Raw genomic sequence first — 17,992 nt, forward strand, 5'->3', positions numbered from 1 at the left:
CGAAAATTGAGAGCTATGCAACAGCCTTATGCCACGCTGTTCCCGGCCCAACTGAAGGTCATCGCTGGAGGAGACACACACTTCTTCCTCACACCGCAAGCGGCTTGGGACTGGATATAAGCCAGGGGGAGGTTGGTGGAGACACCCCCCATGCGACCACGCCTAGACAAAGCTCCACTGATTTGACACCGACGCGACGACCTGGCTCCCTGGCTGAGTGGCAACAAGAAAGGAATAATGCGTGGCTGGCGGTGGCGGCCATCAGCCAGGGGGAGGTCAGCCCCTCCAGTAACGCTTCGGAGCTCTCGCAGAATGCTGATTTAAGTCCTGGCTCCAGCAGCGCTCATGGTCTCTCAGAGGTGGACCTACCGGTGGTAACTCCACAAACGGCAAATGGCATCTTTGGCTGATGAGGCTGTGAGTAAATTGGACACGCTGATGTAGGGTACTGAGACACGGGGAGGGCCCTGCCTGCTGGTGATGGGAGATGGGGGGGCAGCTGGCTTCTGTTGATCATAACCGTGATATCAGGAGTGAGTTGTAGATTGTTTCTGAATACTTGGGAGAGGGGGAGGAGGAAGCTCCGGATCTGAATAGGATTGACGTTCCAAACAGCCTAGCCTGCTCTAATTGATTTATGCTTGATTTGCAGGGTTTGGATGGGGTTACCACGTTGGTTGTCTGTCCTGGGGAGTGGGAGATTGTTTGGTTGTGTTTGTGGGGGGTGGTGGGTGGATCTGGGCGTGTCAGAGGGTCCTGTGAGGGGACATGTGAACTGCGATGTGGGCTACCATGGGACCCGACTTAGGCTACAAATGTCTCACGTGGAATGTAAGGGGGATGCATACCATGCATAGACGCCACAAGATTCACTCATATTTAATTCGGCGGGGCATTCATATTGCCTTCCTCCAGGAAACGCACCTTTTAGCACAGGAGGGGAAAGCATTGCAACGGAGATGGAGGGGGCAGGTCTACCACACTGATTACTCTGTCTACGCTAGGGCGGTGGTCATCTGGATAAGGGCGGGGGTACCCTTTCAATGCATGCAACAGCTTATTGACCCGGAGGGGAGGTATGCAGTGTTTATTTATTTATTTATTTTGAGAATTTGTAGAGCGCGACTGATACCTTGCAGGCTTCCTGGCGCTGGAGAGTACTCTGTTGACAGATAACCGGGAGAACAGTCAGACGGACATTTATTGGGGAAAAAGCCAGGGGAGAAACTAGATGGGGGGGACCTAACATTGGGTTGTCTATATGTCCCGAACGTGGAACAGCCTGCCTTCTTTTCCTCATTGTCCCGCACACTGGCCCCATTTTTAGTGGGACCATTGCTCCTTGGAGGGGACTTTAATTGTGTAACTGACACTGCATTGGACCACTCACATCCCCCCTTACCAAATGCACCGGCCAGCAAACTGGCGCTTGCGCGTTCTGATTGGCAACGTCAATGGGGGCTGATTGACTCATGGAGAGCTTATCACCCATTAGACAGGGACTATTCCTTCTTTTCCTCCCTTCACGAACTTCACGTCCGTATAGACGCCTTCGTGTGTTCCCCGGAAGTGCATGGAGAGGTGTGCCACAGTGAATACCTTACGCGCACGATCTCCGACCATAACCCGCTGCTGGTGCAGCTACGATGGTCGCAGCGTCGCCCATGCATTCCCACCTGGAAACTACACCCAGAGACGCTCGACGATCAGGTCTACCGGACCGCGATAGCCTCGAGTATAGAGACGTATTTTCAGATCAATGCGGGGACCGCGGAGTCGGCCAAGGTTGAGTGGGACGCCTTCAAACAGTAGTGCGGGGGCGATGTATTGCGACGGTGACGGGGGCTCGGAAAACCTTACTAAGTGACATTTGCCGAGAGGACGAGAAGCTACGCTCGCTGTAGAGAGAACGATCTGAGCGGCCGGACATTCATGAGGCCCTACTCGAGGCGAGGGAATCAGCGGCGGCGACGGTGGAGCGTCTCAGATGCTTTGACTACAAATCCTACCTCATGCGTGCACATTCGGAACGGGATAAAACGGGGGCTCTCTTGGCCTGGCTAGCCAATCCGGCTCGCCGAGGTTCGGTCATCCTTGAACTTAGAGGTCACGCGGGAATGGCACGGTTCGACCAACAGGGAATTAATGAGCTATTCTATGATTATTACACGGAACTATACCGTAGTCAGGTCCTTCAGTCGAAGGGCGAGTTTCAGAGATTCCTGGAGGGTTTGGGTTTGCCGGAGCTGGACGAAGAGGACGCAAAACCTTTGGGGGATAAAATTGAGGTGAGGGAGGTAAGAGTCGCCATCAAGAGTATGGCACGAAATAAAACGCCAGGCTCCGATTGTCTCCCGACGGAATTTTATCACACCTACGTCGACCTCCTGGCACCCCGAATACGTGGCTCTATAATGAGGCTAAACGACTGGGCAGCTTACCGAGGACCACTGGTGAGGCGCTAAGTGTCCCACTATTGAAACCTGGCAAGCAGTCGTGGGACAGATCGGCGTATCGCCCGCTGTCCATGCTTAACCTGGACTACAAAATTTTTAGCAAAATCTTGTTGACGCGTCGACTTCCCCACATGTCCACATTGATCCACGTTGACCTATCTGGCTTCATCCCAACCCGCAACACTGCGCTCAACATACAATGGCTCCTCCACGTTCTGGAGGCTGACACCTACGATGTGGACGAGGCGGCGGTGTTTGCAATCTACATGGAAAAGGCCTTTGACAGCCTGGAATGGACCTACCTTTTCCATATTGTGCGCGCAATGGGACTGGGTGAGGATTTTGTGGATTGGACAGCACTACTATACCGAAACGCTACGGTGAGGGTCAGAACAGGGGGTGTAATATCTGAGGTTTGCTCCGTAGCGTCAGGGTTGCCCCCTCTCCCCCTTATTATTTGCAATAGCAATCGAACCTTTGGCGGCGCGAGCCCGGTTGGGGCAGGCGTATCAGGGGTTGGACGTCTATGGGCAGGTGCACCATATCGCATTATAGGCTGATGACCTCCTGCTGTTCTTGGCGGACTCTTCTGCCTCCCTGCGGGGGGCTAAATCTCTCCTTAAGTCGCTGAGCACGGTGTCTGGCCTCAGAGTGAACTGGGCGAAGTCTTACCTGTTCCCGACTCGTGAGCGTAGAACATGCCCGCACTCTATGGAAGGAGTGACCTGACCTGGGAGGAGAAGAGTCTTCGCTACCTGGGTACTTCGATCTATCATAGTAGCATAGACATTCTAGAAGGCAATATCGGTTCGGCAATCAGACTTACTAAAACGAATTTCGACTTCCGGAGTACTCTTCCATTGCCTCTGGCGGGGAGAGTGGCGCTCCTTAAGATGGTGACTCTACCGAGACTGCTCTATTTTTTCCGAACTCTTCCGGTCTGGATCCCGGCTCCGGGCCATGGTGATTGGTTTTCTGTGGGGTTCGGGTAGACGCAGAGTGGCACACACCACGCTTCTAAGGCCTCGGGCTGAGGGGGGTCTCGCGTTGCCGGATTACGAGCTGTACTACGTGGTGGCCCAGCTACAGTGGTTGACGCAGTGGGTAGCACGAGCCACAAGAGAAGAGGACGGATCCGGTGAACCGGCGGGGCCGGTTCGGGTAATATCCCGGATCGTTCTGGGCCTCCCGATGGGGGACCTCCATCTCACCCAGGAATTCGCGACGGTCCGGAAGTGCTGGAATAGGTATCTGCGAAGGGGTCAAGTTGCGGTTCCATAAGCACCTGAGATCCCGCTCAAACTATGCGGGGCGCTCCCGCATGGGGGCACATGGCACAGTTTGGAAATCTGGGAGCGTCATAAGTACTTCCCGACACACTCGGTGGCCTGCCCGCACTGCCCGGCAGAGGTGGCCGATTTCCAACATATGTTCTGGTCCTGCCCGGCGCTGGGCTCCTATTGGCAGGGGATAGTGGAGAGCCTGCGGGAGGTCACTGAGAGGGATCTACAACCCACAATGGCACACTGCGTTCTGCACTGGTTCCCACACACATCAAAGAACAAAATCACTAGTAAGTTCCTGGACCTGGGACTGCTTTTAGCGAAACGAGCCATAACATCCCAGTGGAAGGCGAGCAAGGGTCTCACGGTGGAGAGGTGGCGGGTAGACTTCAGTAAATGGGCCCGCTGTGAGGGGGAGGTACGTCTGCGGCTGGCGCTTCAGGCAGGTACTGATACTGCTCTGGAGCGGGCCCGGGCCTGGGAGCGATTGGTTCTGCAGCTCATGCTTTCAGACTCTGACAGCGAAGGTTCCCCTGCACGTAGTCCGGCTCCTTAGGTACCTTAGCCTGTGTTTGTGATTGTCCAGGTTCTTTCCCTCGGATTGCTCCATGCCCCTAGTGATGACTGCAGTCTACTTTTGATTACTCCTGATAGTCTGTCTCGGATATGCACTGCCCGTGATGGATTCTGGCTTGCTCTTGGGGAGCTCTGACACACCTGGGGGGGTGTGGGCAGGGGGTGGAGTAGGGGGGGTAAGGGTAGGTGGGTGTGGGGTTTGTGGGCTTGGGTTTGGGAGTTGGAGGGGGATGTTTGGTTTTGTTAGGGGTTCCATAAGCCGGGAGCGGGAGGACCGGGCGAAAAGAAAAGCTGCTCTGAGTACTGCCTGAGGAACAGTTATATTTGAGCCTTAATGCACCTGTCAGCTACTAGTGCTCTCCTGTGTAATGCCGCTTGACCTCCGGGGTGTGAGCTAAATCGCTGTGTAAGGCTTTTATTTAGGAGCCTGTGTTACGTGAAGGGAGGTAGTTTGAATGATCGACAAACTGGTTGTACAAACTATGACTCTGCAATAAAAAAAAATTTTTTTTTAAATGGGACAAGTTTAAAGGTGATGTGTAACACATAGTGCCCCATCACACATGACATGTGTCAACAGGTCATCAAACATCGATTGTGCAACAAGATCAGATGCCCTGTGCTATTTCACTGTCTGCCACACCTAGGGCCTGCACTTGTAAGTATGCAATGACAAGAACCTGATTGACATCCTTGTTTGAACCACACCCCTACATCCCTGCCATGTGTGTGCCTCATATCACTATTGTAATGTGCCATATGTGAGCGTGTGAAAGGCACCATGTGATACGCACCGTACCCCTGCATTCACATCTGTGTGTGAAACGCACCGTACCCCTGCATTCGCAGCAGCGTGTGAAATGCACCGTACCCCTGCATTTGCAGCAGCGTGTGAAATGCACCGTGTGAAACTCACCGTACCCCTGCATTCGCTGCAGCGTGTGAAACGCACCATACCCCTGCATTCGCAGCAGCCTGTGAAATGCACCATGTGAAACACACTGTACCCCTACTTTCCGTGCGTGTGTGCGTATCGTCTCACTATTGTAATCGCGCCATACGCGAGCGCACCGTACCCCTACTCTCCGTGCGGGTGTGAGCATTGATTCACTATTGCAATGGTGCCATACGCTAGCACAAGTGACGCACTGTACTCCAAAATTCATGGCGTGTGTGCGGCTCGTATCACTCTTGTAATCACGCCATACGCAAGCGCACCGTACCCCTACTCTCCGTGCATGTGTGCGCATGTCTCACTATTGCAATGGTGCCATACGTGAGCACGTAAAATGCACCGTACATGTGTGTGGATCTCAAAAAAACTTAGGGGACACCTAGGGGACGAATAGTAGGCCCTGAATGCTTCCTGGTTGTCATGGATACTGAGATTTGAGTGTGTGCTACAGGTGCCCTGCAAAAGTCAGTTGGTAAAAATTATACAATGTTGCCAAATGATGGTTGAGCTGAAGCTCAAATTTTAAACCATGCACATTTCTGTCAGAGTCTTATGTTTAAAGGGATTGGAGAAAACGTAGGAAGCTAAGGAATCTGACCTATCACTCTGTACTCCTTAAACTGAAAGCCCCTCAGCAGCACTGATTTAAGGCAGCATGAAGCCCTGAGAGGGCTATTGCCTGCACAACTTTAGAGTAGACCACACTGCTGCTGTCTCTGCATCCCCTGGTATCTTATGGCTCGTACTATGGACAGGAACCCAGCCTTCACTGAAGAGGAAAACTAGGCAATGCTGGACAGCCTCCTCCCAAAGTACAGCAAGATGTATGAGACACCAGGGTAGCAGGTGAGTGCTGACTCCACAACCTTTGACTGTGCACCTGTTGTGTGAGTGTCACAACAGGCATTGTGTATTGGTGGGAGAGACATGCAATGTGGTTGTGAGTGAGTCCCGGGGTGTACATGGTGTTGTCTCGCATGCAGAGCATGCTGTAGTTCATGTGTGTTCACTCCTCACTTGCATTGTGCTTACTGAACATTCACTGCATAGTGAATGACACATTCAGCCGTGCCACAACTTGGTGGCTTTATTCCCAAATGTCCTGAGGTGGAACAGTGTTCCCCCCGGATTGACAGGTGACTGTACTCACAGATGTTTATTACTTGAGGGCACTTGTGATGAGATTGTCCAAATTATGTGTTTAACCTCATGGACATTGAAGTGTGAATGTTCCTTGTCATCTGGGTGAGTTTGTATGTGATGTGTTGCACCACTGCTGCATGGCGTATGCAGCAGCTCTAGCCATCTGATTGAAAAGTAAGCAGTGCTGTGTGCCTGACTTGCAAAGTTAGCACGACACCTGTGACACATCATTGTCAAGTGGCACATGTGCAAAGTGAGGGTTGTATCCGCTGTTGTCAGTGACAGGCGAGTGATCTGTGCCAGGGTGTGTCTGTCTGGTCTGCTGAGGGTTCTTAAGTGGAGTGGAATAAGTGACTAGTTGCCACGTGCTGTTTCAAACCCTGCAGTTGCATGTGTTGGCCAGTGTGTGCCATGGTCAGTGAGTGTGTGGCACCCGTTAAGCCATCTGTTGCCTTTCTATTGCACGTACTGCATTGGGGTTTGCCCACAGGCCTAATTCACATGGACAATGATGCAAGTCATGTCAGCATCCTATGCCCTGTTGACATTATTAATGGTGTGCAAGTGTGTGTCTCTGGGACATGGAGCAGGTGTAGTGATGTTGTTTCACTTTGTCTTCCTGACAGGTAACTGCCCACGAGAATGGGGAAATCTGGATGGACAATGTCAGGGCTGTCAGGTCTGCTGGGGGCCATCGCCGGTGGCTGCGCAACATCCAGAAGAGGTGGCAAGACATCCGCTGCTGGACATGGCGTATCGCCCGGGTCCAGCTGAAGCTGTCACCTCCACGCCGGCATGGCAGAAGTCATCACCTCACCCCCCCCACATGCTCCAGGTCCTGGCAGTGGCGTTTCCAGACCTCGATAGGCAGTTGTAGGAGAGACAGCAGCAAGGAGGGGGTAGGTACATGGCTGTTTGTTGTGTTGTGTGTCACCTGCTTCAGGTGCTCTGAAGCCTGGCTACACTCCCACAGTTGGGGTGTCTGGTCAGACAGGTTATATGTGCAGTGTCTTTTCGATTCCCCATAGTCACCTGGTGCTCATTTTCATCCCTTCCCCTCCTTCTCATGTGCCCCCTGGTATGTGTGTAATCACATTTGCACATGTTCATGTAGGGTGCAAGATAATTAGACTGCACATTGATTTGCACATCATGTGGGAGGGTGGTCTGTGACATGTGTTGGGACCTTGCCTGTGCCATGACCTGTGCACTGTGTTTGAGCTTCATATTTGTGTGCACTGATGATGAGTCTCAACATAGGAGTGTGAGGTTTCAATTGCACACCATTGCAGCATGCATGACCCATGTTGTGTTCTCAGACATGATGTACATCAGTTGGGAGATATGCATAGTGCCATGACAGTTATCCATGATACAGTCAGCTAATTCCAGACCCACGGATCAGTGTGCCCACTACAGGCCCCTGAGACACCCGGGCCTCCTAATCATGTGTATCATCCAACAATGTGCCCATTCTGTGTGGGTTCAGCATGGGCCTGCCTCTGTGGCATTGGTCCCTGGCATAGTTTGTATTTATCCTGTGTCTGCTACATGTGTCTACTGGACATGGATACAAGATTTGGCGTTGTGCATTCTCACACTGGGCAGTGCCTGTGTGCCTATTCACAACAATCTGCTGTTGGTTGTTTGTGACTAATATGTATTGCCTGCCCCACGAGGTGAGCTTGGGTTACTTTTGGAATTGTTGCTGCACAGTTTTTGTTACCCAGATTCTGAGTTCTCACTTCTTGAGCTGTATCAATCACATTGAGTGAGGGATGGAGGTGTTGTGCAGCAGAGGTCTACATGGGCCTGCCTGATTTAGCTTGGCTAGGTCTGACCTGTGGGTGAGAATTGGCTGATCAATGATTCACCATGCACTGCCCCTGTGATGGTGGCCAGTGCTTTCAGTTTGGGCTTGACAGCCTATATCATTTGGTTCCAGACATGATTGTGCCTCATACATTTTTGCCACATGTATGTCGTTCTGATGCAACACTGTTTTGTCTTAATGTGCACACTTCTGTGTTGACATTTTGCCTGGGGATAAGGGCGTGTCCACAATGCAACAATGATTTTGTTCATCACAATTGCAGGCCCATTAGCTTAAGCATTGTCCTAATTTGGGACATATGGGCCCCTTCACATGACAGCCAGTAGGTCTTATGTGCAAGCAACTGTGTCATCAGGGAATGGATTCCCCTGTGAGGACTGACATATTTCAATGTGTCTCACATAAATGATTGTACCTTAGCACTCACAAGACTTGTTAAAACTTGTTCATGTTTTGAATGATTTAATATGATGAATTGTGTAAAGGACAATTATGTGCCTGCATGATAGTTGTCTCACAAGGTAGTGCACTCAAAACAACATTTACAATTTTTTGAAAGAAGCAGGCAGCTTTTGAAAGAGGGCAGTGTTAGTGATTAATGGTGTGCCTTGATCTCCATATACATGTCCCCACAGTGGTCTTGCGGTCTTGAAACTCCTTTGTTGTCAATTGTACAAACTAGTGAGTGTCAAGCCATAAAGACCTCAGTTGGACCATGTATATGGCAAATCTGCAACGCCATTTGTTTCTAACAGTGTTTTATCTTAAGGGGTGCCAAATGTTTCAAAGAATGTGTAAATCTTTTTTGTGTGCATTTCATTGGGAGACATCTGTCATGCAGGCACATACATGTTGTCTTCACAAGGTGGCGAATTAGCACATTCAAAACATGTCGATTGTGTAAAGGTTGGTGAGTCCCAAGATGGCAACATTTATTTACATTTATTTTTTGCCCAATGTACTTACAGGGCTCTGAGTGTGGTGTCACCTTGGGGAGTGAGGTGGGTTAGTTTGCCCTGAGGGGCACCATTACTGTTTATTTCTTTGTGAATTTGAGGTGGCATCACTTCATTGTAATGATCTGTTCTCCTGTAAAAAAAAAGTAGCTTCTCAGTGTCATTCTCATTCAAGTTGTGGCCTGGTGTGTTTTTTCGATCCTTGTGTCCAAGTAGCATTGTGTCTATACCAACTGGGCAGTACACATCTCAATTCTGTGCAGAGCTATCTGGCTGTTACTCATGATTGCATGCTATGATCTACAGTGACCTACTGATTTTGTGCTCATGTGTCAGATGTGTACAGGTGACTGATGCATTTCTGTTTCTTCTCCTTGCCCACAGCATCATCAACATAGGCGGAAAGAGACATTAGCACGGACCGTGAGGAGGGACCCAGTCAACATCAGGCAGCATCACTGTGTCTCTCCCCACCTCCTCCAGAACCATCTCCAACCTCCCAGTAGCTCCGGTCCCTTCTGTCCGTGCAGCCCCCATGTCTCCTTCGCACCCGGCACAGCAGGCCCTGCCCCTATCTCCCCTTCTGCCCTCAGTGCGGAGTCTGTGGACCTACTCCACCAGATTCAGGTTGGTCAGACATCAATGCTGAATGTCCTCCATGGCCGGACTCAAATACTGACCCAGTTGTTGTCATTCATGGAGGGCATGTCAGCTACGATGTCTGACCAACGCCGGATTCTCACGTCTATCGACTCCTCACTGACGGCAGCAGTTTCCCTCCTGCAGCAGTCCGTCCCCCTTCTTCGGACCCACCCACACTCCCCTCTCCCATACCTGTCGAAAGCACATGCAGGAAGGCACGGTCACGCACACCAACGGACACAAGCAGCACACCACCACAAAAGTCTAAGCGCACACCTCCTGCCTCGCAAACTCAGAGGGATGCCGGCAGACCCACAGGGACTGGGGTCAGACCGCAGACACGCAGCCAAATGCACAGTCCGCAGCCCTCATAGCCCTCTACCTCTACTCCCATAGTGTCCTCGGGTGCAGGGTTTGGTCTGGAGGAACTGGCAGCAGTGTGCAGCGCTGAGTATCTTTCCACCTTTGGCGCTGCACAAGTCACTGAGGACGATAGGTCCCCTCCTGCACCCACCACACCTACCCTTCCCCCTACTGTCCCTGCAGTGCCTGGCCCTGACCCGGATGATGCCCCCCAAGGGTCAACTGACCATTAGATCCTTCCTGTGCTGGCAAGTTTGGGGTGGACGACCTCCCCAACGTCCCCCTACAAGTCATTGTTGTGGACTGGCCATTGGCCTTATTTGAGCTGGGACTCATTTTTGCACTTCTTTTCATTTAAAACTAAATAAAGCCTTTTATTTTGCATTCTACACTATTGCATTTCAGGTACTTGCTGTTGGATATGAGGGCCCTGGAGTTGGTGTCATGGTAATGTTTTGGGGTTCTGAAAGATGTTTTTGGATGATGTTCATGAGGTGGACCATGGTATCTGTGTACCATCACAATGTCTTTGCAATTAATCATTGGTTGTGTGGGTTCAGTTTGGCTACAGACATTGTCCCAAGAAGTGTTTCTCCCTCTGTGACACCTGAGATCCTCACTTCAGACAGTTTCACAATTGTTGTGCTGACATGTGTGCACATTTCCTTTTTTGGTGACGGTTCCCTTTAGCAATGGCCATGCCTGCTCACAGATATATACTGCTCATTAGTCTGTGCCATCCATGCTTCTCACTGTACTTGTGTTTTGAGTATGTAGAAATGCCTTCATGGACACATTCACCCTTTTTCCACTATGCATGTGTTATCACAGCGTACCCCTATGTTGGAAATTGTTCTGCAGGGTATTTGGGCACATGACTCAGAATTTTGAGCATTTTATCTAAGGTTTTTCAACCCTATTCCTTCCATGAGAGACTACATCTTGGTGGTCTGACCACCACCTGGACATTCATATCAGCCCTGGGATGTACATTACAATGTGTGTTCCCTTTCGCTCTCCTTGTTTGGTGGGCTGGTACATGACTATACACTATTGCGTCATGATGTTAGGGTGTGTATTTCGCCAGCAACCCCCAAGGGTAGGTATGCATGTGGAATTTAACATCACACCCACATGTAGTGTGTCACGCAGTGTGCAACACGAATCCATTCTCCCTGGAGTGGGACACTGCTGTAAGTGATGTGTTGCTATGGCACTATCATTATAATCACAAGTTAGGGATGTGCACATACCCCCATGTAGTTGTGGTATGCCGATGATGATGTACCCCCTATGTCAGAACACTGCTGGAAGTCCTGTGCACCCACCCCCATACTGCTGGGCACTGCTGGGAGTCATATCCACCCACCCCTAATATGTCTGGGCACTGCTGGGAGTCCTGTGCACCCACCCCCATAGTGTTGGGCACTCCTGAGTGTCCTCTGCGCCCACCCCTCCTACGTCTGGGCACTGCTGGGAGCCCTCGGCACCCAACCCCATACTGTTGGCCTCTGCTGGGAGTACTCTGCACCCACCCCTCATATGTCTGTGCACTGCTCGGAGTCATATCCACCCACCCATCGTATGTCTGGGCACTTCTGGGAGTCCTCTGCACCCACCCCCATACTGTTGGCCTCTGCTGGAAGTTCTCTGCACCCACTCCTTATATGTTTGGGCACTGCTGGGAGTCATAACCACCCACCCCTCATATGTATGGGCACTGCTGGGAGTCCTGTGCACCCACCCCCATACTGTTGGGCACTGCTGGAAGTCATATCCAAATACCCCTCATAAGTCTGGGCACTGCTGGGAGTCCTGTGCACCCACCCCCATACTGTTGGGCACTGCTGGGAGTCCTCTGCACCCTCCCCTAACATGTCTGGGTACGGATGGGAGTCATATCCACACACCCCTCTTATGTGTGGGCACTCCTGGTAGTCCTCTGCACCCACCCCCATGCTGTTGGTCTCTGCTGGGAGTCCTGTGCACCTACCCCTCATATGTCTGGGCACTGCTGGGAGTCCTGTGCACCCACCCCTCATATTTGTGGGCACTGCTGGGAGTCCTGTGCACCCACCCCCATACTGTTGGGCACTGCTTGGAGTTCTCTGGACCCACCACTCATATGTCTGGGCACTGCTGGGAGTCCTGTGCACCCACCCCTCATATGTCTGGGCACTAATGAGAGTCCTCTGCACCCACCCCCATACTGTTGGCCTCTGCTGGGAGTTCTCTGCACCCACCCCTCATATGTATGGGCCCTGCTGGGAGTCCTCTGCACCCACCCCCATACTGTTGGGCACTGCTGGCAGTCCTGTGCAACCACCCTCATACTGTTGGGCACTGCTGGGAGTCATCTGCACCCACTCCTCATATGTCTGGGCACTGCTGGGAGTCGTATCCACCCACCCCTCATATGTCTGGACACTGCTGGGAGTCCTGTGCACCCACCCCTATACTGTTGGGCACTGCTGGGAGTCATATCCACACAACCCTCATATGTCTAGGCACTGCTGGGAGTCCTGTCCACCCACCCCTCATATGTGTGGGTTCTTCTGGGAGTCCTGCGCACCCACCCCCATACTGTTGAGCACTGCTGGGAGTTCTTTGCACCCACCCGTCATATGTCTGGACACTGCTGGGAGTCCTGTGCACCCACCCCTCATACGTCTGGGCACTGCTAGGAGTCATATCCATCCACCCCTCATCTGTCATGCACCGTACCCCAACATTCATGGCGTGTGTGCACATCGTCACACTATTGCAATGGTGCCATACGCGAGCGCGTGTGACGCACCGTACCCCAACATTCATGTTGTGTGTGCGGCTCGTATCACTATTGTAATTGTGTCATACGCGAGTGCACCGTACCCTACTTTCCGTGTGTGCACATCGTCTCACTATTGTAATCGTGCCATACGCGAGCGCACCGTACCCCTACTTTCTGTGCGTGTGTGCGCATCGTCTCACTATTGGTATCGTGCCATACGTGAGCGCACCGTACCCCTACTCTCTGTGCGTGTTTGGGGCTAGTATCACTATTGCAATGGTGGTATATGCAAGCGTGTAAGACGCACCGGACAGGTACACTTCCGATGTTGCGGTACATTGTTCTCACAGTCTGCGCAATCGTCGGTTTCTTAGCACCAGATCGTAGGCGTACAGGACTGGTATGACACGGACGATGGGGTTCATGTCTTGTATGTCGCGTACCGGGGGTGCGGTTCAGGCCGGACTCTGCTTTTACGGACATTTTGAGCTGTCGTAGAAAAAGGTTTGTACGGAGTGTTGCAGAGACGGATCTTAGCAGCTGGGCCAGAAACTGCTGCTTGCTTACGTACAGACGTAGCGTACTGCATGAACCGAATACAAATCGTATGTACTTTTTTTGTCGTACGGTGTTTAGTATGATTCGTATGGAGATCTGCTTTGAGTTTGGATCGTACTTGCTCATATGTACGGTGATGTTGAAGGTGTACAATTCGTACAGGAAATACGCTCCGTACCACTGTTCGTAGGGGATTTTACCGAATCAAATCGACCCCTTAATATTATTTTACTTCTAATTTTAACAATTTCTTACATTTTAAACAACATTTTTAAATTACTACCCACCCTTATCCCCTATAAATCCACGCTCCTAAAATATTAACTAATATTCAAATTTAACATAAAAATTAAATTCACATTTTTAAATTACTACCCACTCTTATCCCCTATAAAATAAACATCCCGCTCCTAAAAATTAATCTAAAAATAAAAAATAATTAGAAAATCACATTTATTCTTTCCATTAAAACATTAAAAAAGTAAAAAACATAACATAAAATAACTATTAAGCAACTAAAAAAACTCCCCTATCAACATAACGTCGATATAATTTACATCGATATTTATACCAACTATATTTATTACATCGATATTTAACAATGTCGATATCTCTGCTAACATCGATATTTATAACATAGATATTTAACACAGACAACATTCTTACCTCAATATTTCTGTTTCTCGACATTTCCCCATCGATATTCTTGATCTACACCATAAGATTAGCATGGGCGGCAGGTATTAGTCATTTCTAACTGATATTGAATTTGTAAACTGCTGTTGTTCTAAATCAGACAAACAGCTGACCATGTGGCAGACTGTGATAAATTACGGTGCTGCCAATCAAGTGCCGGTGCCAAGCACTGTAAACCATCGGCTAAAATTAAGCACTAGGGCAGACCTTCAGTTTGTCCAAGAGGGTTCTCCATCACCAATGGGACAGAGTACCAACACCAACACCATCAACATCCAAATCAGGCCTTAAATATGAAGGTAAAGCTTCTGACCAGGTCAAACCTGGTTTAAGTATCTGACCCTGACTGCATTTAGGTCAGCCTTAGCTTGTGCCTAGGTACAGATCAAGCACAATCAAATGACCATGAGTGATGCTCATAACTTTTTGGCATAAGTTTTACAATTAAAGTTAAAAAATTCATAACTTCTTTCACCTTACTGGATTGTTGTTGGTTTGGTGTGATTCTTGTTATTCTCTTGTTTTGGATTTTGATGTTATTACAATTCTTGTGGTGCATAAATACTCTACACATTGCCTCTAATTTAAGCTTGGCTGCTCTGTGCCATGGTTAAATTAATCATTTTAATTGGTTATTACTTGAGGTGGGTATTTACCCTTCTCAATTAATAACCATATTTCTTTCACCCAGATACTGTAATTTATAAGGAGGCATGCCATACAGTGAACACATCCACAGAGACACTCATAGCTGATATGAACATAGGCAAAAGGAATAGGTGCAACTAAATCAGACCTCCTTTTCTTGGCATGCACATTAGAGCTTTGAAAAATGTCTAACTGCAGCTGCTGGTCATTTAGAATGTTTATATATATGAAAAGGCTTTACAATAGATGTAACAGGAAACTTCATCACTTAAAAATTTAAATAATCAGGTTCAACACAATGTCACAGTAATGATGCAAGCTAAGGATGAAAATCTAAGTACACTCAGAAAAAATGCTCACCATTCTTCAAAAGTGTAAGAAAATGTATTTCTTAAACTTCACTAATAAAAATTTCGTTTTCCATCCACCAGCAGGACTCTGAGGCAGATAACATCACCACTAATAATGTACTAGACTCTTACCAAATAAAGGTGAGATGGATTTAAAGTAGCACCAAATAAAAGCCAAATAAAATCTCTTTAACACTTCCCAAGTTGAGGTCTTTCAAAGTGAACAAACTCAAAGTAGTCGCTCTTCATCAACAAATGCCTTAAGTTACTAAAGACCCACTACTCCCTTTATATTATTAACAGATGAGTTTATAACCTACATTAACATCTCAATGATCTTTAATCTACGCCTGCTCCTCAGGAAAGGCTTTAAATTTAAAATACCTACAAAATGGCTTTCAGGAGTGCCTCCCTTTTATCTTGAATCCAAACGGTTAGCAGTCTTCTTCATTAGAACTATGTGGTGATGCTGCAGTTGATTACTAGGGAGTAAATTGACAAACTGCTGTGGTATTGGAAGTACATCTTTCTCTCTGCATTTCAGAATGGTAAGGACTCATAGAAAATATTTCTTGAATTTGGGTATATATCATAGCCACTCAGGCCCTATTCATGGGGCAGTCACTCAGTGCAGCTCAACAAGTCACCTTGCTGTGCTGCACTGCACGACGGGAAAAGGGCAAGAATGTGCCATGTTTGAGACAATATGGCACAATCCTGACCTTTTCATTGTGCTGGTGGCCTATTGGCTGCTTAGCACCAAAGTAAGCATAGATCTTTCTTCTTGTTACGCCACTCCTGCCACGGTGTATTATTTTGACACATTTCGAGATTTACAAGTTTGAGTCCATACGGGGATGCTTAAAACACCATGGAAGTTGTGTGGGAACCTCCATGCAATGCCCATGGAACTTTTACCCAGGGCAGAGTAACACAACACAGCATTTGCATTGTGTTGCATTACACCATATTTCTGGAGTCACTCAGAAACACACAAAGTGACTTTGTGTAGCTTCGAATAATCTGTATTAAGGTTTGCTTTGCTCTTCCACCATGTTGCATGGGGCAAGAGCAACTCAAACGACTTCATAAATAGGCCCTCAGGGCCCGATTTACAGAATGAACTTAAGACTCAATCCTAAACCTACTTCTATTTTGGTATTCACAGAATGCACTTACTACTTTTGGCATTCACAGAATGAATTTACTACTTTTGGTATTCACAGAAGTTAGGATTTTGTCTTAAGTTTGTCTTAAGACAAACTTAAGACAGACTTTAAACTGATTTAAGACAGACTTAAAACAAAATCCTAACTTAAGTCTGTCTTAAGTCTGTCTTAAGTTTGTCTTAAGACAAACTTAAGACAAAATCTTCACTTCTGTGAATACCTAAAGTAGTAAGTGCATTCTGTGAATACCAAAACAGTAGTAAGTTTAGGATTGAGTCTTAAATTCATTCTGTGAATGCCAAAAGTAGTAAGTGCATTCTGTGAATACCAAAATAGTGGTAAGTTAGGATTGAGTCTTAAATTCATTCTGTAAATCGGGACCTCAGTTTCTATGACACTCATCAGGCCCATAATTTGGCATACATAGTGATCCCTAGCTGAAGAACCAACTTAAATACTAACTTAGATATCGGCAGTGAAACAATTAGTACATATTCCTGCCTACAGTGGTATAACTCATTTGATCTTTGCTTTGTTTCTAATCAGTAGTAACCATGTTGTGGGACAGAAGGAGCTCTTCTCCTGCAGATGTCACAAAATCATCAAAGGTGTTGGCCCACAATGCACCTTACCATTACCTCTGGTCACCCGCATTGATCCAATGTTTACATATTAAGCAATTACTAGTTGTGCAGATCTTTGGACTCACTCCCAAACCCTTCTGAATTGGGACACAGTCCCAGACACAAATCAATATAACTTAATTTTTGGGCTCAAGTTTTTGCATTTGCTTTTTTTTCTCCTTTCCAAATGAACAAACGTGAACAAAATATTCCTATCCTCACTTTCAAACTATGCTGCTCTTTTGGATCTGGCCTGCTATACACTCGCATTGATTACTGAAAATAAAGGTTTCCTTATAATAATACCTTACATCAATGCCTTCAAAACCAAGTAGACTGTATGATTCCAGCTCTCTCCGACTTCTGCACAGCTTCACATAACCTTCATCATCTTAAATATATTTTGATCCATGCCAGGATTGTGCTTGATTCCCTTTATGTAGTACACCATAGTGTCAACAGCAAGACACATGTGTGAGTAATTGGTTTATAAAATTCCTCAATATAACATATTATGTAAATTGGATAGAGGTACAATTGGTCTCATGTACATAAATGTTGAGTATAGGCCTATGACAAGCAATATTTGTACCACCAATTAATTACCAATTGTCCAAGATTAAGTGCGGATGTATATACAAAGAGAAACATTTATAAACACTTTGCACCCGTTTTGCACCACAAAGGAAATAAAAAATCTTTTTTTTAGGTCAATAGCAATCAACCCACCAATAATGGTGTTGTTAATATTTTGATACATAAGGTGTTCTGAATCCAAGACAGCCAGTGGTTCTGGGGGCCTGTAGGATGGTTTGAACCTCTTTAGACTGAGGTAAGTGTGACTAAACATTTGGGCAGATATTGTTAATCCTGATCTTCACATTCCTGCACAGCCCATATCCATGATGTTACAAAAAACAATTGGCCCTAGACTAACGTCGCATTGGTTTGAAGTTGTAGCAATTAATGG

Source organism: Lissotriton vulgaris, chromosome 4_1, assembly GCF_964263255.1.
Source record: "Lissotriton vulgaris chromosome 4_1, aLisVul1.2, whole genome shotgun sequence".
Classification (NCBI taxonomy): domain Eukaryota; kingdom Metazoa; phylum Chordata; class Amphibia; order Caudata; family Salamandridae; genus Lissotriton; species Lissotriton vulgaris.